This window comes from Equus quagga, chromosome 14 (assembly GCF_021613505.1).
Source record: "Equus quagga isolate Etosha38 chromosome 14, UCLA_HA_Equagga_1.0, whole genome shotgun sequence".
In the NCBI taxonomy this organism is placed as follows: Eukaryota; Metazoa; Chordata; class Mammalia; order Perissodactyla; family Equidae; genus Equus; species Equus quagga.
In genome coordinates, this window is record NC_060280.1 from 2956275 (window position 1) to 2983465 (window position 27191).

Here is a 27191-nt window from a genome sequence, read left to right on the forward strand (position 1 = left end):
TTGCCAATCTTCCTGGGTTTTTTTTTCTTCTTCTCCCCAAAGCTCCCCAGTACATGACTGTATATTGTAGTTGTAGGTCCTTCTGGTTTTGTTATGTGGGATGCTGCCTCAGCAGGGCTCAATGAGTGGTGCTAGGTCCACGCCCAGGATTTGAACCAGCAAAACCCTGGGCCACCGAAGCAGAGCATGCCAACTTAACTTCTTGGCCATGGGGCTGGCCCCAAAATGATGTTTTAAAATTAAAAAAAATAATAAAACATAGGTTATATTATTATTTAGGTATGGCAAGTCCAATGGGTCAGGAGACAACCACCATCGACGAGCTAGCTTATTGTGCTCGCAGATCCCAAGAGCGGGGGTGGGGGGGCACATCACGCCACAGGGGCCACATGTAAAGCCCCAGGGACGTCAGGAGGCAGAGGGAGTGAGTGGGAAATGTGGGCAAGAGGCTTTACTGTGGCATCCACGGGAAGGAATGGGCGAGGCAGGGGAAGCAGGCTTAGGATTGGCCAGTTTGAGTGATTTGGGCAGATTCTGGGGCATCAAGGCTGTCCCTCTGTGTCTGGTACCTGGTCCCGGGTGATCAGGGCAGGGAAGGTGGCCTGGAGCATAAGGGCTCCGTAGCAGGTGGTTGGGGACTGAGCTCTGGATTGGTCGGTTTTGCACGTGAGGCATGCTCACAGGTGATTCATTTATTATTTCTAGGAGTTCACCACCCTGGGAGGGGCAGTCTCTCCAGAGTCAACAGGGTCCCGGATGTTAAAGCATCAGAAACTCGGTATTAATACAAGAGTTATCTCATGGGGCCCCAGAATAAATGGTGGCCACAATCATGAAAATAATGATAATGCAAAGATAGATTGGCATGATGCCTGCTCTCAGAGATGCCAGTCTCTTCTGGACACACAAAAATGAACACAAATTCAATATAATCGCGTAAGTCCTAGAGTGGGTAGTACGTACAAGGAATTATGGGGGAACAGCTGAGACAGAGGGAGAGAAATATGTAGCTTTAGTGAAGGCAGATCAGAGGAAGGTTGGATGAAGATAATCTATGACTTGGCCCCTGGAGGGTGAGTAGAAGCTAACCCAGTGAACAGAAGTGGAGCTGAGGGTAAAGAAGCACGTGAAAGAAAAAGGAACCATGTGCGATGACAGTGTGGGATGAGGGATGGCCTGGAAGTCATTATGGCTCAAAGAGAGCTTGAACAATTAAAATAAAGATATCATTGGTCATAATGAGGAAGACAGAGAGGAAAATAGATCACATTTACCAAATATTTACTCTGGCCAGACACTGTGTTCAATCTTCGACTATCTTATTTAAACCTTGCAAAAACTTACCGAGGCAAGTACTTTTAGGGTCTCATTTCACAGAAAAGGAAACTGGGCTTTAGTGAATTTAAGTTATTTTCCCAAAGTCAGATAACTAGTGACAATCGGAGTGAGGATTTGAACCTAAGTAAACCTGATTTTATAATGTAAAACTGTGGTAAAATGTGACCCATGAACAGCTGGCATAGGTGCTTATTAAAAATGTAAATTCCTAGTCTTACTCAAATGTACTAAATAAGGGAGCTCAGGAATCTGAATTTTCCGCAATTCTTAAGCACAGTAAGGGGCCGGCCGGGTGGCGCAGGGGTTAAGTGCACATATTCCGCTTCAGTGGGCCGGGGTTTACCGGTTCGGATCCCAGGTGCGGACATGGCACTGCTTGTCAAGCCATGCTGTGGCAGCATCCCACATATAAAGTAGAGGAAGATGGGCATGGATGCTAGCTCAGGGCCAGTCTTCCTCAGCAAAAAGAGGAGGATTGGCAGCAGATGTTAGCTCAGGGCTAATCTTCCTCAAAAAAAACAAAAGACAGCACAGTAAAATTCAAGATCCACCAAGGTAGAATCTGTGAGAGAGTGTCAAGCAAGGTGAGCATGAGCAACTGGAAAGAAAAGATTGGAGAAATTATGAAGGCCTTAGGTATTTTTTAAAGAATTAAAAAATTGTATTTATTTTTTAATGGTTTTTGGTGAGGAAGATTGGTCCTGAGCTAACATCTGTTGCCAATCTTCCTGTTTCTTTTTGTCTCCTCAAAGCCTCAGCACATAGGTGTATATACTAGTTGCAGGTCATTTTAGTTCTTCTATGTGGGATGCTACCTCGGCATGGCTTGATGAGTGGTGTGTAGGTCCACACCCAGGATCTGAACTGGTGAACCCCAGGCCGCCAAAGTGGAGCGTGTGAACTGAACTACTCAGCCGTGGGGCCAGCCACAAATTAGGACATTTTCTTGCAATACAAAATACAGAGATATAGAAATTTATGAGTAGAATTCTGCCATATGTAAAACCTATTAAAAAATTGACGTATATTCTTCCAGTTTTTTAATCTGTATAGTAACCTACATTTCTTTTAAAAACAGTAATGGAATCATGCAAAATGTTCTATGTTTTGGAAAGATTTTCATGGTAGATTCTAGAACAGAAGTCTGCAAATTTTTTCTTAGAGCCAGATAGTAAATATTTGAGGCTTTGGGGGCCACATTATCTTTGTCACGATGACTCAATTCCACCATTAAAACGCAAAAGCAGCCTTAGACAATACACAAGTGTGTGGACCTGGCTGGGCTCCAGGAAAACTTCATTTTTACAAAGACAGATGGTGTGCCAAATTTGGCCTGTGTGGCATAATTTAACAACCCCTGCTCTGGAGCATTGCTTGGAAGAAATATGAACTAAAGGCAGAAAGGAAACTTCAGGTGAAATTCAGGTAACCTTGGTGACAAATGGAAAGGGTTTGATCTGGAGCTCTGGTGCAGGGGTGTGGATAAGGGGATGCATTCCTGAAGGATTTCTGAGAAGAAAACAATGTGATGAGAGATTGGAGTTAGAGGGCAGATACCGGAAAGGGTCAAGCATGATTACAAATTTCCGAACCTGAGTTACTAGCTGAATTGACACATTGTGAAACAGGATGTGGAATGCAGGAAGAAGGATGCATTTGGCCTGAATTCATACGTGTCTGTCATTGTGTAAGACGATGTGTATATACAGTAGTACGATAATCTTAACAGAGAGCTCTGGCACGCTTCTTTAGGAAGACACTGATTTTGGTTGGGAAGATATTTTGTTGGGTCATGGGGAATGAGACTGAGACCTCAGAAGATCAAACATAAGGAAACCAAGAAGTAAACTGTGCTGTACAGTGAGGGTGTCTAGTACAGAATTTTGGAAGGAGGGAGAACAAATAAGAAAGAGAGAGGAGAGGAGAGAAAGAGTGATAAACTGAAACCATTTTAAGAACAGGAGTATCTAATATTTTACTGTCAATTGTTTTTGTTGATAGGAACTTCGTTCCCTATTTCTCCAAACCTTCAGTGAAGTCTGTCATACCCATGAAGGCACTTTATTTTAATATCTGTAGATGTGTGTATATGTGTACGGGGCTGTATAATTCAAGGAAATAACTTGAGTTCCATATAAGGTTAAAAATTAGTAGAATAAGGGTAATCTATGCTGATGATTGTATCAATTATTTATTGATGCTTCAAATAACACTGATTTTAAAGTGTCTTAAAGTTCTTGAATTGAGGTATATTTTAAATATCATAAAGTTTATCTGTTTCAAGTGTACAATTCAATGATTTTTAATAACTTTATGGTATAGTGCAACCATCACCATAAATCAGATTTAGACCATTTCCACCTACGGGAAGGTAGGCCTTCTTGGTGGTGTGTGGACTCCGTGCTGTGTTCTGAGAGGGCAATTGTGGAAGCTACAAGAACTTTTGAGGCCTAGGTTCAGAAGCTACACACTTGTCACTTCCATCACATTCTGTTGATCAAAGTAGAGTCTCAGGGCCAGCCCAGATTCAAAGGATACTAAAAATCTATCTTTTAAAGGAAGTTACTGCAAAGAATTTGTGGAAATTTTTTTTTTATTAAGTTGATGATTTTTATTATTTTATTTTTATTTATGTATTTATTTATTTTTAATTTTTATTTTTTTCGGATGTACATCATATTTCGAATTCTGTATACATTATATCATCTTCACCACTCAAACACTAATTATAGCGCATCCCCTCACATGTGACCCTAATCACCCCTTTTGCCCTCCCCTCTCACCCCTTCCTCAATGGTAACCACCAGTCCAATCTCCAATGCTATGTGTTTTGTTTTTTTTGTCGTTTTTATCTTCTACTTATGAGTGAGATCATATGGTATTTGACTTTCTCCCTCCAACTTATTTCACTCAGCATAATACCCTCAAGGTCCATCCATGCTGTCACAAATGGCCTGATTTCGTCATTTCTTATGGCTGAGTAGTAGTCCATCGTGTACAAATACCACATCTTTATCCATTCGTCCCTTGATGGGCACCTAGGTTGCTTCCATGTCTTGGCTATTGTGTATAATGCCGCAATGAACATAGGGGTGCAAGTATCTTTATGCCTTTGTGTTTTCAAGTTCTTTGGATAAATACCCAGCAGTGGAATAGCTGGATCATATGGTAGATCTATCCTTAATTTTCTGAGGATACTTGTGGACATTTTTTTTAAAAACTTACTGCAAAGATGAATATGTCATCTTCATTCACTCACTGAAAGCAGAATCTCAAAACCAAATATAACAGGAAAATCAGGCATTCAACTTTTCTAGAATCCTTGAAGACATGAAGAAGCATCTGGAGCTATGTGCCATGCATGGAATTAGGTTTAATCCATTTTAGCGGACTCTCAATGGACAGTTTTTCACAAAGTTATAATCATATTTTATCCTCATGACAAAATTGTGAAGTAGTAGCGTTAATTCTGATTTACATAAGAAGAAGCAGATTCAAATTGGTTTGGCATCTTTTACAAAGTCACACAGCAATCAAGCGGCTGAGACAAGATCGAAAGTTCAGTTTTTATGAATCCACTGCCCTTATGTTTACCACTGCCTCAGGTTACAGCGCGAGGCAATCAAAAGTGGGGCTGCAGGGAAGGTGTTTGCAAAAGTGCATAGCAGCCTGGAGCCGAGGAGGAGGAAATAAGGGTCTGGAAGCCGCGGGGAGTGTTGTGACACACATGTCCATTTTAACACTGCCAACCCAAGAGCAATGTCCTCATTGCAGGAGGCTGTAAGATTCCCCATGAAGAAGTGTGGCCAGGAGGGGTGGGGAAAAGGGAAGATAAGAAAGTTAAAGGACTAGAGAAGGAGAGCAAAGAAGAAAGAAAGACAAGGAGAACACAGGAAATAGAGAGGGAAGAGAGTGGACAAAGGCAGACCCCGTAGGCAGTGGTAGGACACAGGAGAAGTTAGCATTTCACAGGCAGGCAGAGGAGAGTCCTCGGTTGGGGAGCTGTCAGAGAGGAAAGGGAGAACTCCAGCAAAATGCTGCTGCAGAGGACCACGGCTGAGGGGCAAGAAAATGCCTCCCGAGTACCGCAGAGAGGCCAAGCAGAGGGGCGCGAGATGAAGCTGTTCTATTTCAGAAGCTTCTTAGAAGAGCGTTTATAGGTCTCTTTATTGCACTTAAACTCTTGAGTCTCCGAATTTTAGGAAATAGCATGGACTTGATCGCTATATTCTCGCAAAAGTTTATAGATGAAGGCTCAAGGATATACATTAAACATTTCAGGACTTAAGTTGAGAGGAATCAAAGAGGAAAGAAAAAATCTTCTATTAGGTGTAGATAAGGAGTTTTAAAGGCTTTTCTTCCACCAGAGTCAAGAAGAAAGTAACACTTACCTTTTCTCTTTAAAGAACACTTTCCACATTGCCCCTAAAATTTTGATTTGTATGAGAAAGGAAATATTAGCAATTAGGTAGGAATTATGCCTTCGCTGAGGGTTGCTACTAGAAATTATCCATGGGAAAAGAATAATTACCTAGCATTTTGTAGTTTATACCATGCTTTCTAATATTAAACTTTTCATCTTTTTTTTCTGGTTCCATAGACCCACACCTGTCTTCTCCTTGAGAACAAGAATTGTGTCATTGTTGTGGCTCCAGCTTTTGTGCAGCCTGAGGCAGGCCTTCAGTAACTACAGGCTGAATAAATCAATGAGAACAAATAAGATTCATATGAACATTCCATGTTAGTGAATAAATGTTAAACCTTAGAAGATCAAGTTTCCTCAGGTAGATAATGGTGCCACCCAACAGGCAGATCTTGTGAGCAAGACTGACGCAGATTTATGTAAGGTGTAACCCATCTTAAACCAGGGGCCACTCATGTCCCAGTGTTGGTGCTGTCAAATTCAAAGAAGCAGTTCAGAGGAAAGAGGCAGTTAGGGTTATTCTACCTTTACTGTCATCACCTATAATCTGTTAAAGGGCATCCAGTTCCTAGTCCACAGTAACATGTCCTAAAATTCTCCTCTCCCTGATTATCACTCGATTCCTGAATGCCCAGCTGCTCGAAGACCTCTTTCTCTCTCTGTCTTCACTCCACGTGCACACCCCTCTCTGAAACTCTCTCTGACACCTGAATAGGTACTCCCCTTTCCTCCATCGTCTAAACCACAAAATACCACTTCCCCATATCCACAGAAGTGGCCTGTGGAGGGCCGCCGTGTTACGCCCCTGTCCTCTGCATCCTATCGACTTGGAACTTTAGTTCTTTCAGTCTGACTTTTTCTACAATAAATCCTTATGGGTAATTTCTAGTGAATGAAGGTTTCTCCTTTAGGTAGATAAGTTTAATTCATAAAAAACAATTTTAGGATGAGATTAAGAAACAAATCCAATTTCTCCAGCCTCACATTCTGCCATATTCACTCAATTCAACAAATGTGTTTAGCATTTACTAAGTGGTGGGCATATTTCTAAGTGTTAGAGATATCCCAGTGAATAAAATGGAAAAAAATCCACACCCTCGTGGACCTTTGATCTTGTAGGGGGTAGAGAATTAATAAACCAATTGCATTATCTGATACACTTAGAAGATGGTATGTGCAGGTCAACTGTCTAATTATTCTCTGCCCGTATCAGTTTTACTATGCATTACAAGGAACTGCCTTTCTCAATCTCCCTTGCCTTCTGGCTTTTGTGTAGGTTTGCCCAATGTGAAGTAGTGGAGGTTGGGGGATGGATACAAGCTCAGGTGTTTCTCCTTCCACATATCTCTGCTTCCTGGGGCATCTGGCCAAACAGTGCCTTCTTCTATGCTACCAGCTACAGCTGGGAAGCCTCCATCACGGTGTTAGCTCAAAGCAGACAGCCCCAGATTCCGAGCTCTGTTAATACTTTGTTAGTCTTTCTGGTCCCATGAGATTCTAGTCCTACGGGATGGCTAATGTCTGTGTTGCCTCTCTATCCTCTTTTTGACTTCTCAGCTCTTCTATCAACTTTGTCATCAATTCCCCAAATTAAATGTACTCTATTTAAAGATCTAGAGTGATTTCTTTTTCCTGTCTGAATTATACAAATGATTCGGGTTTTGGAGTGCTAGACATTGGGTGTGCAGTAGGGATGGTAAGGGTGGGATCCATTGGGAAATGAACACTAACAGAGTCTTGAAGGAGGTGAGGTAGTGAAACCTGTGGCTATTTGGGGAAAGAATAACAGGCAGAGGGGAAAGACTGTATAAAATTCTTAAGCAGTCACACGTTTGGCATATACGTATATACTGAAGAGGTCAAGGTGTCTGTATGAGTGAGTGGAGTGAGAAGAGACTAGTAGAAGATGAGGTCAGAGAGCTAATAGAGAGTTAGGTCTTATAGGGTCTCACAAGTTATCATAAGTTCTTTAGCTTTTATTTTTACTGCTGTGGAGAAGATCGCAATGTTCTGAGCAGAGGAGAGGAATGACTCGGTTAATTTTAATATGATTATCCTGGCCATTGTGCTGAGACTAGACTGTAGAGAGGCAAAGGGGAAAGTAGGTAAGTCAGTTGGAAATCAATTGCAATAATCCATAAAATATCTGTAGATGATAGTGGCTCAGACTGGAGAAAATGTGAAGTGATGGGATTCTGGACATATAATTCAAGTAGAGGACTTTCTCTTGGGCTGAATATGGGAGGTGAGAGAAATGAAGAAGGCAACGATTTCTGGTCTGAGTAAATCAAAGAATAGAGTTGTGTGCCATTAGTGACATGAGGCAAATGTGAATAGAGGAGGTTTGAGAGTGGAACGGAAAGTTATGAGTTCTGTTTGGACACAATAATTGCAGAATGTTCATCAGACACCCAAGTGGAGATGTTAGGCAGGAAATTGGACATATGAGCTAAATGTCAGGAGCAACATCTGACTGGGTATGTGAGATTTCAGAGGAGACAACCTGGCAGGGAGTCATTAGCACATGAATCCTACTTAAAGCTCTGACACCAGAGATGATTTTATCCCAGGAATGAACACAGATAGAGAGGAAAGAAGGTCTTAGAATTCAGTCCTGAGTCACATCAAAAGTCAAATGTCAGAGAAAGAAAAACAGGAAACTGCAAAACAGATTGAGGAGAAAGAGGAATAGGAAGGCAAAGAACCACAGCGTATGAGACCCTGGAAACTCAGCAAACAGTGTTTGCAGGAGGAGAGAGTGATAAGCTGTGTGAAATGCTGACGATGGGTCCAGTAAAATGCGGACTCAGGACGTACCATTGGACTTAGCCTGTGGAGAGTATTAGTGATCTCAGTTAAGAACAGTTTCAGTGGGGTGGCAGGAGGAGTTTGAATTGTGGTTTGAAAGAATGGGAGGAAAGAGCCTGATGGGCAAATACAACATTTTTTAGACATTTTGCTACAAAGGAAAATATAGAAACGGGATGGTAGTTGAAGGAGAAATGAGTCCAGAGATAAACTCCTTTACTTTTAAGATAAAAGAAATAGCAGTGCATTTGAATGCTGGTGTAATTTCAGTGGAGTGGGAAACAATGATGACATGGAGGAGAGAGGAGAATATTTCTGAGAGAAGGGCTTGAATAGGTGAAGGGTGGTACATAGTTCAGATATGGAGGGGTTGACTGTAAATAGGAGCAGGGATAATCCTTACGTGGTAATAGAAGAGAAGGCCTGAGTGCGTGGTCACAGACACAGGGGGGGGGAGTAGCTGTGGTGGAGAAGTTTGCGGAAGTTCTCCTCTGATTGCTTCAAAGTTCCTATGGAGGTAGAAAGCCCGGTGAGAATGGGGTTTGGAGAGAGAAAAGAATGTGTGAAATAACACTCTAGGCAAATAATAAAATTAATGGACTAGGCAAATATGGTTTGACTGCTGAGTAATAAAGAGTACACTTGACGTTTGTGGTAATATTTTAACCCGAGTGGTTAAAATATACTAAAATATGTTAAAGTGTTTTCTCCAGCCACATCTAGTTATATTGATGCAGATCTGAATAAGTGAGGAGTTGCGTTAAGAAGGACTGTGATTTTCAGAGAGAATAGAATAACTCTAAACAGACGGACAAAGAGGTTGAAACATAGGCAAAGCAGTGATCGTGTTAATTGACTGTGGGATTTAATCTGGTGTGAAAAGGAAACACAGATACTACAAGAATGAGAAAAAGGAGGCAGTGTAAGTGAATGCTACAAATGAGACTTTGTATTTTGCCTCTCTTGAGATCACCAAAATCTTTAAAATACCTCTCTTGTGGTCTTTTTCTCTCTGAATTCCTGGAGACTTTAGGAGGAAACTGTCACCTTCTAGAGACCAGATTATGATGGAAGAAGAATACCCCTGTAGTTTCCAGAAGCCACCCCTGAGAGGTCAAGCCTTCCTGGGAGAACGCTCAATCCCGAGAGTTTCTAACCAGGAAGAGCCTGAGAGGGCGCTTCATCCAAGGATTTGCAAACATCTGATAGTGACAGAGTCTTTTCCCAATCAAACTCATACCGTGAAATCGATAAAAATCCTTCCTCTCACCCACCAAGGTCACCTATGAGGTCCCTCCACAGGATGCATTTTGAAAACAAGACAGCCACTTCATCCTACCAACAGAAGGATTAAGGATGTAATTAACTGTGTATATTGAATGGCCACCTAATTACCAGAATCTAGGCCTCTGGCTTCCTACTCTCATGTCCTTATCTTTTCAGACTGTCCTCCAGTGCCTTTCTTCCTTGGATTCACCGCTTCCTTCCTTCTTTCTCCCCTTCTTATGCTTTATTTTTTCCTTGCAGGACATTTGGTCCTGTCCAAAACATCCATAAGACATTTCATCCACGCCGAAAATTCTTTGATACTTGGTCCTGTCCAAAACATTCATAAGACATTTGGTCCACGCCAAAAGGCCATTCACATTTGGTCCTGTCCAAAATGTCCATGAGCGTATTTGGTCCATGTCAAATGGTTTTGGACAGGACCAAGTATCAAGGCCTTTTGGCATGGACCAAATGCTTTATGGACATTTTGGACAGGACCAAATGGTCCTGCAAATATCAAGGACCTTTTACTGTGGACCTAACGTCTTATGGACTGAATATCTTATGGACCAAATGTTTTATGGATGTTTTGGACAAGACCAAATGTCTGCTGTTTCTTTGTTTTTCTCTCTGTACGACTGAGAGTGCCAAACAGGAAAGGACAGGTCCACCAATGTCATATTCCACAGTATTCACTAGTGAGAAAGAATAGAGAATGGGAGTTTTTGGGATGTCTAATGGCTCAAAATGAAAGCTAACCAAACAGTAATCTTCTTGACATATATAGCCCACAAGATGGAACTTAGAAAAAAGAATTTATAATTCCTCTCTGCAAGAACACTGTTCACTGCTCTTTCACTCTTGAGTGCTCTTGAAAAGAACTGCCTGCATTTGTTTACTCAAGAGGGCAGACTATACTTAGCAATTTGATTCCTGCTATTTCTCTTTGTTGCTATGAGTTCTCTAAGCTCAAGGTCTCCGCATTTAGCACCTCTTCCTGCTCAGCACAGTAAAATCAATAAATGTTGCTGACTGACTAACAGTCTGGTTGATCAGTAACAGTTAAAAAACGGGAAATAAGTACCTGTAGGCAGACATTTTAAACACAAATAATTTAGCCTCAATTTCACAAGCTTCCTACAGGCAAACATCCAAAGTAAAAAGGATTTGCAATATATAGACCAGAACAGTCTCAGTTTATTGTTTTATGAATAAGTTTTTAAAGCTATATATATATGCACACACACATATATACATTTAAAATCTATGTATTTATGTATATATATCACAAACATTCACATCTCTCACAGTGAAACAAATGCAAAATCACAAAAGTACAAAATACTCAAATTCAACATGCATTCTCAAAACCTCACACATTCATACTCAGTACAATAATCGCTCTCTCCTTACACAATGACACACAAATCATCTTTCTTGGGGAGTAGGTTTGGGCAGCCAGCATAATATTTTTCCTCTAACTCTCCCTCCCGATTCCATTTTCCCATTCCCAGCATGTGGCACTAGATACAATCAGGATGCCGGGAACATGAAGAGATTTCCAAAGTAGAGGAAATACAAATGCTGGGGGGTACAGGGGAGCAGATTTACGAAGACGGCTTTAAATCAGGTGAAGGAAACCTTGTCTTTTCTGTCTGTTTGTTTTTTGCTTCAGACAAGGAGGCTTCCTCAGTCACTGATCTGTGGTCAAACTGGTGCTTTTCTAGGAGCTCCTGAACGTGCATTTAGAGGCTCCGGGATAAGCCAGTGATGTTAGTCAAACCTCTTTAACTCACTCCCTTATTTGGAATTTGACAGAAGTGCTTTCTTATCTTAAAAAAATAATTGAAGAGTATAAACACAACCTTGAAGTTTTCTTAACAGAAGAATTGGTTTATAAAGCATCAAAGGACTAATTATATGCAAATGTTGCTACTAATTACTGATGAGCCTCATCCACCCCATTACACAACCCTCTAGGACTTGTAAGAAGTGCCATGTGAACATTTTTAATTTCTGTCTGTGCTTAAAAATAATAAAATTGCATTCCTTTGGAACCCTCCAAATTAAGATATTGCACTTCAATGGATCCTCTCCAGGTAGGTCAATGAGAGAAGGTTAATGATTCGTGATTGAAGGAGTTGGAGTCACTGAACGTCAGCTATGGAAAGGAAAATAGAGGAAAGCAGTACTTAATATGGAGTACACAGTCTACCATCTTCTATATCGCAAACCTTACTTCAACCATTTTAAACTTTACTCATTGCTTTTCAACCCACACAGCTCTTTTTCTGCTTCTCTAATGCACCATTCTCATTCCCACCTTAGGGAATTTGTGCAGATAAATCCTCTTCCTTTGAAATACACTTCCCATTCTTCCCCCAGCTAATGCTAGTCATATGCAGATATTGGTTCACACATCTCTTCCACAGTGAAGACCCACAGAACCCCTGACTTAGTTGCGTCCCACAGATTAACTTGTATGATTTTTCGATGGTCCTACGTATTCCCATAGTCCAATCCTTGTTAATAAAGAGAATTCACCTGCTTCAGTTCAATATTTTCCTATCCCCTAAAGAGAGTTTTCATTTTTTTTGTCAGTTGAGTTTTGCAATACGTATGGACAGACAGCACTGGAGAAGCAGAAATAAAAAAGGTGAAGGAACAGAAAGATAACAGGAAGATGCGCTGGATCTTCACAGAAATTTTTTGGAAAGCGGGACATGTAGATGGACAGTCAGAAGCTCTAGGGTAGCTAGGAGGTGTGAGAATATAGAACAGAATCAAGAAAGTCTTAAATGTACACGTATTTTTTTGTAATGTTCTGAAAGAAATGTAAGTAAAGATTCATGCCAGTTTTCAACTACTTCTAAACACCATTATTCGTCTGAGAAGTCAAGTGTTAACCTTATTTGGATTCACTTGTAAATGATGCATTATTTTTCTCTTGCTGCTTTCAAGATTTTTCCTTGTCTGACTTTCAGCATGTTTGTGATGATGTGTCTTCTTATGAGTCTCTTTGTCTTTATCCTATTTGGAGCTCATTAAATTTCTAGGATGTATAGGTGATTTCTTTTAAATAATTTTGGGAACTTTTCAATCATTTCTTGAATATTTTTTCTTTTTCTTTCTGTCTCTCCTCTCCTTCTGTCATTTCCACTACTTTGTGTTGGTATGATTAATGGTGTCCCACAGTTCTCTAAGGCTCCATTCATTGGTCTTCATTCTCTTTTTCCCTTTGTTCTTTGGGTTGCATAAGCTCTATCAATCTGTCTTCAAGTTTACTAATTCTTTCTTCTATTAGTTTAATTTTAATGTTGAGGCCCTCTAGTGAATTTTTGTTTGATGTATTGTACTTTTCAACTCCAAAATTTCCATTCAGTTCTTTTTTATAATTTCCATATCTTTATTGATATTCTCTAGTTGTTATGACATTGTCATCCTACCTTCATCTACTTCTTTAATCATGCTTTCCTTTAGTTTTGTGAAAGTGTTTGGAATGGCTACTTTGAAATCTCTTTTCTGTAGAATCCAACATCTGACAGATATCTGGCAGTTATTGCTGTAGAAGGAAGGAAATAAAGATTAGAGAAGAAATAAATTAAATGTAGAATAGAGAAACAATAGAATCAATGAAACCAAGGGTTGTTTCTTTGAAAAGATCAAGAAAATTGACAAAACTTTAGCTAGATTGACTAAGAAAAAAAGAAGCAATACACAAATAAGAAAATTTAGAAATGAAAGTGAAGGCATTTTTTAAATTTCTGACATTACAGAAATTAAAAGAATTTTAAGAAAATACTAAAAACAATTATAATCCAACAAATTAGATAATATAGGCAAAATAAACAAATTTATGGAAATACAAAAATTATTAAAAATGGCTAGAGGATAAACAGAACACCTGAATAGACTTATAACAAATAAAGAAATTTATTTAATAAGCAAAACTTCCCAACACAGAAAAGTCTAGGACCAGATGGCTTCACTGGTGAATTCTACCAAACATTTAAAAAAGAAGTAGCTCTAAATCCTATTCAACTGCTTCTGAAAGTTACATGAGAGACCACTTCCTAATCTTTTTTGTGAAGCCAATATTTTCCTGAAACCAAAGACAAATATACCACACATAAAAACTGCCAACCAATACCCTTTATCAATATAGACGCAGAAATCCTCAACAAATACTAGCAAACCAAATCAAACAGTATATTAAAAGGATTATACATTATGACCAAGTAAGATTTATCACAGAAATACAAAGGTGATTTAACATAAGAAATTCAATCAATTTAATGCACCATATTAATAGAAAAAAGGAAAATAAAAAACCATGATCATCTCAATAAATATAGAAAAAGCATTTGACAAAATTCAACACCATAACACTCAGAAAACTCTGATTAAGAAGGAAATTCCTTAACATAGCAATGAGCATTTACCAAAAACCCATAGCTAACATCATATTCCGTGTTGAAAGACTGAAACTTTTCCCCCTAAGATCATGAACAAGGCAAGAACGCCCACATTTACCAGTATTGTTCAACATTGTATTATAAGTCCTAGACAAAGTAATCAGGCAAGGAAAAGAAATAAAGGGCATCCAAATTAGAAAGGAAGAAGTAAAACTATCCTACATATAGAAGTAAAAATAATCCTACATATAGAAATACTGAAGAATTCACCCAGAAACTACTAGAGCTAATTAATAAATTCATCAAAGTTGCAAAGTAAAATATCAGTATGCAAATATCAGTGATGTTTCTATACACCAACAATAAACAATATGTAAAGGAGGTTAAGAAAACAATTCCAGGGGCTGGCCCCATGACTGAATGGTTAAGTTTGCACGCTCTGCTTCAGTGACCCAGGGTTTCACCAGTTGGGATCCTGGGCACAGACCTAGCACTGCTCATCAAGCCATGCTGAGGTGACATCCTGCATAGTAGAACTAGAAGGACCTACAACTGGAATATACAACTATGTACTTGGAGGGCTTTTGGGAGAAGAAGAAGAAGAAAAATATTGGCAATAGATGTTAACTCAGGGCCAATCTTAAGAAAAAAAAAGAGAAAACACATTTAGAGTATCATCCAAATGAATAAATTCCTATGAATATATTTAACCAAAAAGGTGAAAGACATGAACGCTATCCTGGGAGTACCATTTGTTAATGTTTCACAAAGTTGACTATACACTTACCCTATTACTACCCACAATATTTATTCAAGATAAATAAAAATGTATTTCCACAAAAAGACATAAATGAAATTTCATAGCAGCTATATTCATAATAGCAAAAAAGGAAAGAAGAGATGTCAGAAAGAATGGAGGAATAAGAATCTCTGGAAATTCTCTCCACGGTAAATCAGTCAGATCATTCACAAAAATTGTCAATATTAATATTTTTCAGAACTCTGGAAATTAAACAAAGACTTCCATCAATTCAGGTAGTATTTATTCTAGAAAAAAAAAGATGAATCTCAATAAGAAAAGCAAACTTCCTTGTGTTTTAGCTTACACTATTTCCATCCCCCTCCTGCCAGACTTATGATATCCTTGACAATCAGTAGGCCCACAAACATGGTGAAAACCATCAGCCAAGCAGGATCTAGAAGAAGTAAAATGGAGCTCCTCCAAAGATCAATTTCCAAATAACTGTCATTATTTAACTGACTGTCATGTCCCTGGAAAATCCCACTTGTTAGTCTTTCTTTATTTGATCTGGCTCAGAGGTCTCTGCTTTGAATGTGTACCCTCAAAGTTCATATGTTGAAATTCTAACTTCCAAAGATAATGGTATTAGGAGGTGGGACCTTTGGGAGATGCTTGGGTCATTAGGGTGGAGCCTTCATGAATGAGATTAGTCTTCTCATAAAAGAGACCTCACAGAGCTTTCTAGCCCTTTTCCACTGTGAGAAGGCACTAGCTGTGAACCAGGAAGAGGACCCTCACCAGAACATGACCATGCTGGTGCCTCAGTCTTGGACTTCTCAGCCTCTAGAACTGTGAGAAGTAAATGTTTACTGTTTATAAGCCACCAAGTTTATGGTATTTTTTTGTTGTAGCCTAACAAGATTAAGGCAGTGTTCCAGTGTAAAGAACCAGTTCCTTGAGGTCGATGTGTTGGAGGCAATGATTGTTGAAAACAATTAATGAAAATTGTTTAGCATTGCAGCTGGCTTAGGTGTAATAGTATTCGAGGCAAACAACAAGTTGACCAAAAATCTTAAAGAGGAAAACTTGAGATGACATGTCCATTAGCGGTTTTGAAAAGTTCTGACTTGTTACAGGGAATTTAGAAGGCCATATGCATGCATATGGCAGTGTACATATCCAGGGTTGTATGCATGTCCAGGAAAGATCTGAAATGACCCTAAGCTCTCATGTTTAGATAACTGTGAGGCTCTGTGAAAACCGGAAATAAAAGCTAAGTAAAAATGTTGAAGGCAAGTGCCAACATGCATACCAAATGGAGCTTCTTGGAAAACTCTCAAAGACTTACTGGCTCCAAACATTTAAGGAAATTTCTGTCTAATCACTACTACCACTAAGCTAACTGAGCAGAGACTTCAGACATGATAAAGAATATAAACTTTAAACAATTAGTTCAGTATAGTCTCTAAACAAACAAATAAATAATATGAATAAACTCTAGGTATAGGGGTGATCTGATTTCAGGAGTTGGTACATTATAATTTTTTTAAAGGTCCAATTACAAGAAGAATCAAGAATATATGTGCTGTACACAGGGGAAGAAATCAGTCAATAGAAACTGTCTGTGAAGAAGTCCAGATGTTGGACTTAGTAGACAAAACCTTAAATCAGTTATTTTAAGTAGGTTTAGAAAACTAAAGGAAATCATTTACAAGAATTAAAGGAAAGCATGAGAGCACTGCCTCACCAAATAGAGAATTACAACAAAGAGATAGAAAGTATATACAAAAGAACCAACTAGAAATTCTGCAGTTGAAAATACAATAATTGCAATGTTAGAGGAACTCAACAGCAGATGTGAGGAGACAGAAGAAAGAATAGGTAAGCAAATTGGAATACAGGTCAGTTAAGATTATCTAATCTGTGGAACAGAAATGAAAAAGAATGGAGAAAAATAAACAGGGCTTCAGGGACCTGCACGGCATGATTATCATACCAACATACACATGATGACTATCCCAGAAGCACAGAGGAGAGAGAGAGAGAGAGAGAGAGATAGTATGTGAAGAAATAATGGCCAAATATTTCACAAATTCATGAAAACGTTAATGTACACATACAAAAAGTTCAATGAATTCCAAATAGAATAAACTAAAAAAGATCCACACATAGACACATGTAATCAATCTGTCAGAAGACAAAGACAAAGAATATTGAAAGCAGCAAAGAGAAGTGTTTCATCACGTGCAATGGAGCCTCAATAAATTAACAGCTGATTTCTAATCAGGGACCATGGATGTCAGAGGACTATGGGATAGCACATTCTATGTTCATGAAAACTATCTTTAAAGAATAAAGGAGAAATTAATTCATTACCAGACAAACATAAACTGAAAGACTTTGTTGGTAACAAATATGCTCTGCAAAAATTACTAAAAAAGTGCCATTTAGGTTGAAAGGAAAAGCTGCTAGGTAGCAATCAAAATCCACATGAAGAAATAAAGAGCCCCAAACAATTCTATGTATATACACAAGATAGCTAAAAACATATTTTATACAAAAACTTGTACATGAATGTCCATACCAGAATTATTAATAGTAATCAACAAATGGAAATAACCCAAATGCCCATCAACTGATGAATGGATAAACAAAATGTAGCATATCCATACAATGAAATATTATTCACCCATAAAAAGGAATGAAGTACTGATACATGCTCCATCATAAGTGATCCTTGAAAATATTATTTTAAATGAAAGAAGCAAGACACAAAAGAGTATATATTGTATAATTCCATTTCTATTAAATATCCAGAAAAGGCAGATCCATAGGGACAGAGAGTAGATTGATAGGTTCCAGGGACTCGGAGAAAAGGAGAATGAGGAATGATTGCTAACGGACATGGGATTTCTTTGGGGAAAATGAAAATGTTCTGGAGTTGGAGAGTGATGATGCTTACACAATTTGTGAATATGCTAAAATCCACTGGATTTTACACTTTAAAATAGTTGATTTTGTGGTCTTAATTATATCTCAATTTAAAAATGCATGTACCTGCCAAAACAAAAAGTAAATGAACACAATGTAAATTACAGAAAAAAGCCAAAGAAATAATAGTATAGTCATACAATGGAATGCTACTTGGTGATATAAAGAAGGAAAAAACTGATTCCGTCAACAAGATAAATCTTGTTAAAAAGAAACCAGAACAAGAGTATATTTTGTATGATTCTATTCATATGAAGTTTTAGTTTAAGCAAAACTATGGAGGTAGGTATTAGATAGTGGTTGCCTGGAGTGGTGGTGTGGGATTCACAGGGAAGGGGCATGAGGGAAATTTCTTCACTGAGATAATATTCTATATCTTTATTTTGGTGGTGTTTATATGTATGCATAAATTTTTCAAAACTCATCAAAGCATACACCAAATATCTGTGTATTTTACTGTATGTAGTTTATGTCATTAAGGTTGATTTATAAAAGGAAGAAAGAGAAGGAGGTAAGAAGTGATGAGGCCACCACTGACAGACTTTAGAAAGCCTGGAAAACCTGGTGTTGGTAGTTATGCCATTTAGCTTATTGAACAGGCTTTGGAGGAGAGGAAGTTACCATTAGATTCTCATCAAATGGCCACAAGATAGTTTGGGAAAAGCAATGATCCTTGTTTTTTGGCTTTTGCTAAGATCCTAATACAATGATGTTTGGGCAGAGTCAAGGCTATCCCTTTGATATAAGTAAAATTATATCAGCCCATAAAGCTTGGGCAATCAACAAGGTACATCTGTAGGCTGATCCTTCTCATTCTACATTATGACGTCTTTTGGGAATCTCTTCTCTTAAGGTCTTGGCAGTGCATTCGTGTATTCTGATGCGATCTGCTACCTGTGTATATGTACCCTTGCAGTGACAAGGGGACTGACTTCTTAGTTTACCCTTGGGATAGAGATGAAAGAAGTATCAAAAGTCGATGCCAGAAAGAATGTCAGATACATTTATCAGGTATATATTATATGTTTAACATTTTAACTGTGTTCTAATTTAACCCTCAAAACATTCCTAAGAATAGCTCCTTATGGCACAACTGAGGTTCAGAGAGGTTATGTAACTTGTCAAAGGACACGCACCAGTAAGTATCAAAGCTCATATTCAGTCTCAGTTCTGTTGCTTCCAAAACTAGTGCCCTTACGACTACATTAGATTCCCTTCCAATTAAGGACTTCTTCTCAAGGGGAAAAAGCTGAGGTCGAGGATAACCAAAAAGGATGTTGGTTTGCTTAAGTTCATGTAGAATAAAACTAAGTTTCTGAGCTAGACTACCAACCCCTTGCCTACTGACTTTAGTCCAGTATTCTTTCCACCAAAGCCTCACCATCAACTGGGGATTGAGGCGCAACTGCTGCGTTTACTGCTTCTTGACGCTGGTGTTTATCCCACGCCCAGAAGTCTGCTGAGTCTGCAGCCACGTCTTCACGGCGCCATGTTGGTGCTACCTCTCTGGGATTACAGACCTTCCTTTGTGTATTGCTTGACCCCAGGAGCTTTTCCAAAACCAAAAGAAATAATAGAAGAAAAGGCTAAATATACTAATTTCATCTTTCTTCTCTTGAAAATGAAACAAATAGATGTCTGGAATGAGAACACACACTCAAAAATAAAGGACTTGTCATGGAGATGCATGCTTCCTTCGGGGCCATTTGTAAATATGGATCTATGTTTATTCTGACTTAGAAGCTATTTTTCTAAAAAGATTGGAAATTGAGTTCATCTCTCAGGATATTCTCACTAACTCTGATCCAACCTGGAGGACTGAGTCAAATTTCAGGGTTCTCTGTCACTTGGGTTTTTTGTGAAGGTTAAGTTAGACAATGCAGATCAAGCATTAGAAAATTAGAAAATCCTCAACAAAGATTAGAAATCATGGTGATAATAATGAGGATCCTGGTGGTAGTGGTGGTGGTCTTCTTAAAGAAGCTACAGAAGAGTCATGGAGAATTAATTTAAAGACTGGAAAAGGAAATCAGGGAGGTGAAAGTTTTGAACATGAAAATATGTTGGTCACTTTAGAGCTGTTTTCTCTTTGGATGATTTTAAATGAACTGTCTTTCTTTGAATCTGGCATCTCATGTAAAGAATGGTGGGTTAGGAGGAAGCAGGGATGCAGAAGGAAGTAGGAGAATCAGTTATGGAAAGAGTTACCAGTTGGCCATTGTATTTAATACATAAACAAGGAAACAATTTCAGTTAATGTTTTGATTCATATGAAATTCTTCTTTGGGGGCTGGCCCAGTGGTGTAATAGCTCAGCTTGCACTCCACTTCTGCAGCCCAGGGTTCACTGGTTTGGATTCTGGGCACAGACCTACACACTGCTTGTCAAGCCATGCTGTGGTGGCATCCCACACAGAGGAACCAGAAGGACTTACAACTATGATATATAACTATGTACTGGGGCTTTGAGGAGAAAAAAAAGAAGAAGAATATTGGCAACAGATGTTAACTCAAGGCCAATCTTCTTTACCAAAAAGCGGAAAAAGAAAAGAAAAGAAAAGGAATTATTCTTTGGGTTATAAGAGGAATAAAATAATTTAATGGAAAGAGGATACAGAGGAAATCTGAACAACTGGCTCTCTCTAGTCTCAGCTATCTCCCTATTTGGCACACATCCTCAGATTTCAGTTTCCTAACTGGTAGGATTCTGATATTTATGAAAAGAAACCTTTGTTCTCTGAGAATAAAATATCCATATTGAAGCATCTGATTATGATAGAAAGTTCAAGATACTTATAGAACTATAGAATATAAAACATTCCAAACCAAATAAAGCTCATCTTAGCCTTGTTTTAAAAGATAGAATGCTTACCTGGTTGACCCTATTTAGGTATTGAAAAATTTGATAACAAAACCAGGGGAAGCCTGTCTAGTAAGCTCATTGTGGTTAGAGAGCATACCTTGCATAATTTCTATTCTTTTAAATGTGTTTTATGGCCAAGAATATGGAATATCTTGGTGATTTTTCCATGTACACTGGAAACGAATCTGTGTTGTGCCATTGGTGGTAGAATGGCCTATAAATGTCAATTAATCTCCATTTGCTTCATGGTGCTGTTTGCTTTTTATGTCTTGATGATTTTCTGTTTACTTGTTTTATCGATTACTGAGTGAGGAGTGATGAGGTCTCCAAAGAAAACTGGATTTCTCTATTCTTCTTTATAGTTCTATCAATTTGAGCTTCTTAGGTGCACGTCAATTTATTTTGCTTTTGTTCTTAGGTGCACATAAATTTAGGATTATTATGTCCTCTTACTGAATTGATCCTCTATCAATGTGTGATATTTCTGTTTATTCCAAGTAATTTTCTGACTCTGAAATATACTTTGATGTTAATATGGTCATTCTGTCTCTGCTAGTTAGAATTCTGAGATGAGCCCTAAGGTGTCACAGCCTTGTATAATCTCCCCTGGAGCTGACCAGCAAATACGATGGAATTAGGTTATGTTATATGGCAAGAGTGAAAGGATTTTGCAGATGTAATTAAGGTCCTCAATTAGTTGATTTTGAGTTATTAAAAGGTGACTATCCTGGATAGGTCTGAACTAATCAAGTAAACCTTTAAAAAAAAAAAAAAAGACAGCAGCAGCAGGTACTCCACTATTGGCCTTGAAGGAAGAAAACTGCTATGTTGTTGGGAAGGCTCTGAAGGAGGCAGGAAATGGTGAGTGGTCTCTAGGAGCTGAGGGCCTAAGTCCTTCAGCCACAGGGACTGAGTTCTGCTGGATCTGGGATCCCAGCCTTAGATGAGTTTGCAGCCCTGGAAAGTGCTTTCCTTTCAGCTTATTGAACCCCTGAGCCCAGGTTTCAGCTCACTCAGATTTGGAGTCCTAGACCACAGACACCGTGATATAATAAATTTATCTTGCTTTAAGCCACTAAATTTGTGATAATTTCTTGTGCTCTGGTAGAAATTAATGTACCAGTTTTCCTTGGTTCTTTGTTTAGAAGTGTTTGATGTGTCTGATCTTTTCTATCATCTTCCTTTTAGCATAGCTGTATCATTACACTTCAAGCGGGTTTTTATTGTTGTTTTTGTTTGTATATAGTTAGATTTTTTTAAACTCATTCTGACAATCTCAGCCCTTTAATTGTTGTTCTTAAGTCATTTATTTATAATGTCATTATTGATATGTTTGTATTTAGGTCTACAATTTTATTACTTCTTTATGGGTTGTTCTCCCAGTTTTTTGGTTCCATCTGGATCAAAACCAAACAGAGTCTGTTGGCTTTTAACTAATTCAAGAGAAGGAAAAAAATGGTCTTTATCTTTACCAACGTATTTACTTTTTCAATGATTTTTATTTCTTCCAATAGATAAGAATTTCCATTTGGTATCATTTTCTTTTAGACTAAAGACCTTCCATTTGTCATTATTTGTGTGAGAGTAAGCTTCCAAAAAATTTTCTTTTTTAATCAAAAACATCTTTATTTGCTTTTCTTTCTTTCTTTTTCCTCTCTTTTTTTAGGAAGATCAGCCCTGAGCTAACATCTACTGCCAATCCTCCTCTTTTTGCTGAGGAAGACTGGCCCTGAGCTAACGTCGGTGCCCATCTTCTTCTACTTTATAAGTGGGACGCCTACCACAGCGTGGTTTGCCAAACGGTGCAACGTCTGCACCCGGGATCTGAACCTGCGAACCCCGGAGTGGAACACGTGCACTCAACCGCTGCGCCACCAGGCTGGTCCCTGCTTTTCTTTCTGAAAGTTATTTATTTTAATAACATATAGAATTCTAGATTGGAAATTTCCTTCTTTCAGTGCTTTAAAGATGTTTTATTGCCTTTAAGCAGTTTCTCTTCCCCCGGATGAGAAGTTGGTACTTTTTCTGTCGTGGCTAGCAGCACTGTGCCAGGTGTGGTTGTTCTCTGCATTTAGCGGGTCTGGGGCTGCCGCCTGCAGGAATGCAGCCTTCCAAGATCTGAGCTCTGGTTGCTGTAAGCCCCGCCCCTTCTCCATCTCCATCTGATCCCGGGTGATTCCAATCCACAGATTCTGCCAGTGATCCCCATGAGACAAGACCCAGTGGTCCTCCGGGGAGCGTCCTGCAACCTGGGAGAGCTGGCTGTACACCTTAGGCTCTTTACCCAAGGGAGAAACCAGAAACCGCAGGCCCTCTTGGTGTGGTGCTGTGTCCTTCTGGAGGAAGGATCGTACGGTCACAGTGAAATTGCTCCTCTTATTCTTCTAAGATGGTCTATCTCAGCCTCTGTGGCCCAAAGGGGCGCCCCCCTCACCCCAGGGGTCTGGAATTTTCCCAGTGGTGTCTTGTCTATGGATAGTTGCGAGCTGGATCTTCTTGTGAAAGGGACTGAAGTTGGGAACCACCTATTTCACCGTCTAGATGACGTCACTTCAGAGTTGATAGTCTAATGGAAGAGATAGATAATAAGCAAATAAAAAAGTAAAATATATAGTATTTTGAATAGTGATATTGCTATGAAAAAACAATGCATGCACCTGGTTTGAACCTTTATTCAGCCATATCGACTGTATGAAGACATCTCTGAGAAAACTGAGAAATGGAATATGGATAATAAGTATAATACTATACTGTTAATTTTGTTAGATTTGGTGATGGCATCTTGCTTATGTTTAAAAAAATATGTATCATTTAAAGATGTGGATTAAAGTATTTATGAATTAATAAAATAAAATTGCAAAAATGTTCGTAATTGTTGATGTTGGATGATAAATTGGTGGGGAAGGGTCATTATATTATTCTTTCTAATATTGTGCATTTTTGAAATTTTCCATAATATGCAATTTTTTTTAAAAAAAGAAAGCAGTGGAGGGGTGTGGCCAATAGGACATGCAAGGGGTAAAGAGAGTGCCAAAATCAAATAGGGAGACTCAGAACACCTTCATGAGAAGGTGGCATCTGAACAAAGGCTTGAAAGAGGCAGGAGAGAAAAACCACATGGATGGTTGATGTCCTGGGGAAGAGTGTTCCGGGCACATGTGGGGCTCCTGTAGAGCCTGGGTGGGTGTGTGCCTGACATGCAGGGAACACGGAGACTAATGGCTGGAAAGGAATGAGCAAGGGGTAAAAAGCAGGAGGTGGATTCAGAGTCAACAATGAGTGAGAAAAAGCATGCAGGATCATATCCAAAATATATACATAAGACCCACAAACCAATAAGCAAAAGACAGGCAATCCAGCGTAAAAATGGGTAAAAGACCTGAACGGGCACCTCACAGAACAAGGAATGGCCAATAAGCATGTGGACAGTGTTCAGCTTCCTCAGGGGATAGGGAAATGCTCACTGAAATCACAATGTTGCCCACTACACGCTCACAGAAAAGCCAAAATTTAAAAGCATTTGTTTTGTTTCTTTTATTTTTGCATGGAATAATTTGTTTTCATTATAAAGATCAGTTTGTCAGGTGGACTTGTGACTTTGTTTTCTTTTGACCAAGCTTCTGACCAACTTTCCCAATTTTAAGCCAATCTTGGGACACCTTGACTCTAAGACCAGCAGTTAGTCTGGCTTGCTGCAGGGCCCCTTAGCTGTCTCTGCTGAGAAGGAGACCCATGCTGGCAAGACCGTCAGCAAGGGTGACTTGACCAAAGCAAAGTTGACCTGGCACGGGCTGACTGGCAAAGAGGTGGCCCTGACCATCGTTGACAAGACTCAGCAGGGTTCCTTCAGCCCGCAGAAACTATCCTGCAAAGCAGGAATTGCGAAGACTTTGAATTATCCCAGAACAAATTATTCGAAGTGATACAGACTGAGGAATCACTCTACTTTGCCATGGAGTATGCTAATGGAGGAGAGGTTTGATCACCTAGTGTCTCATGGATGTATGATAGAAAAAGAGGCCCCAAGCAAATTCTGACAGACAGCGTCTAATGCAGAGTGCTGTCATCAGCAAGTTTATTGTCCATAGAGGCTTAAAGGTGGAAAACCTGCCCTCTTGGATGCTGATGTGTCAAGATCGCAGACTTCAGCTTAAGAAATGAATTCACCTTTGGCAGGAAGCTGGGTACCTTGTGCGGCAGCCCCCTTTATACTGCCCTGAACTCTGCCAGGGTCAAAAGTATGATGGCCCCGCAGTGGATGTGTGGAGTATGGGAGTCATCCTATGCACATTGGTCAGCAGATCCCCAACTTTTGATGCACAGATATTCAAGGAGCTGTGGGAGCAGGTACTGAGAAGACAATACCATATTCCCTTCTACATGTCCATGTGTGTGAAAACCTGCTCAAGAAATTTTTCATTCCCAAATCCAGTAAGAGAAGCACCTTAGGGAAAATCATGAAAGATCAATGATGAATGTGCGTCACAAGGACATGGAACTAAAGCCTTATGGGCAGCCACTCCATGACTATAAGGACCTCTAAGGGCCTGAGTTGAGGATGTCCATGGGTTACACATGGGAAGAGATCCAGGTCTCCTGATGGACCAGAAGTACACAAAGTGATGGCCACGTATTTGCTCCAGGGCTACAAGGGATCCAAGCTGGGGGGCTACACCGTCACACTGAATCCGCAGCCTTCAGCTGATCTGACCTACGGCAATGCTCCCTCCCCATCCCTTGAGGCAGACATAGTGTCTCTGATGACCCCAAGCAGCGGAGTTCCAGCAAGCCTGCCATTCCCACTTTAATCCTGACTCTAAGCATACCCAAAGTAGCAAAGCAGAAAATCAGTGGCCTGAGGAGGACCAGGAGGAAGGATGGAAGGCCAGCAGCACAACCACTGTCTGCCTGCCCTTTTCCTGGCATGGAGAGGGACAAGAACCCCCTCTCCCATGGAGAGCAGCAACCTCTCCACCAGCACAAAGCAAGAATTACCTGCTTTTGGAAAGGACCAGCCATGGCCAGGCGTCCATCAGAATAGCAAAGTCATCCTAATTATGCCAGAGTTGGAGCCTTCTTGGCTTCTGCTTCCCCCACGGTGTTCCCAGCACCCCCACATGCACCAAGAATCCCAGACAGCCTCTGTGCAGCCCCACCAGGCCTGCAGGCCATGCCCCATGCACAGTACTGTGAGGCCCCCAGCCCAGCACAGCTCCCAATATGTCCCCACGGCCTCTTCCTCAGCTCACAGCATCAGCAGCAGTGGTGGTGGCCCAGACTCAATCAATTCCCCCTGGGTGTGTCCAAAGAAAACTCTGTCCATGCTGGGTGGCCCTGCCAGTTGTGACCAGGAGAATTTCCCCTTTGGGGTGACCCCAGCTTCTCCCTCAGGCAACAGCCAGGGCTGGCAGGGGCCATTGGGAATTGCAGCGAATTCTCCTTCAGGTTTATACACAGAAGTCTCTGTTTCAAGTTTGCCAGAAGCATCCTGAATGAACACAAAAGCAAAGACTGAGTGGAGGCACAGAGGCAGTGATAAAGAAAGAGAATTTCGAGAGGCCAAGCCTTGCTCACCACACTTACATAGGGTGTGAAGATTGCCAGCTCCACGGAGCCTAAGGAGATGATGTCGGGGAGCGAAAGGATGCTGGACACAAATAGCTGTGTGCGAGTTGCACTGGAAGTACCTGCCCTGTGCACGCAGAGCTCGCGGGGCCAAGGAGCCTTCACACTGGGAAGACGGAGAGGTGCAAACTGCCCCGTTGTTCTCTCAACAGGTTCAGCTCAAGCAGCAGCCCAGCACCTGCATGGCCTTCAAAAGCACTGACCACAATTTAACCAAGGAGCTTAAGCTTTAAAAGGCTACCAGGACTTCACGGGAGCCGAGAGCAGAGCCCAGCTGGCCGTAGCTGCAGATCTGCCACTCCATCCACAACTGGGAGAAACTGCAGAGACTGAACTGGTGTGTTTTCCCCTCGGACACTTTTCTCCTCCCCACCCTCCTCCATCTCTTCTTCTGTGTTTATGGGGAATGGAGATGGTTCTGTAGAAATAAACCCAGAACAAATGAAAACAGGCTGGCTATTCAAAGCTTGCCATAGCATGGGGGCTCAGCCACCCTCGCTGGCCCTGGTAGAGACTCCCATAGAGGCAGGGGAGGGGAGCTTTGTGATAACAGCAAAGAGAAGACTCCGGGCATGCCTGAGTGGGGGGTGCTGGCAAGCGCGAGCTGCCTGTGGGCTCACGAGATGAGGGGGCTGCTCTTGTGCTTGGCTTGGGGAGCAAACTTGGCTTTCTCTGGTTGTTCCTGAGTTTGAAGGGGGTGGGGAGATGAGGGTCAAAA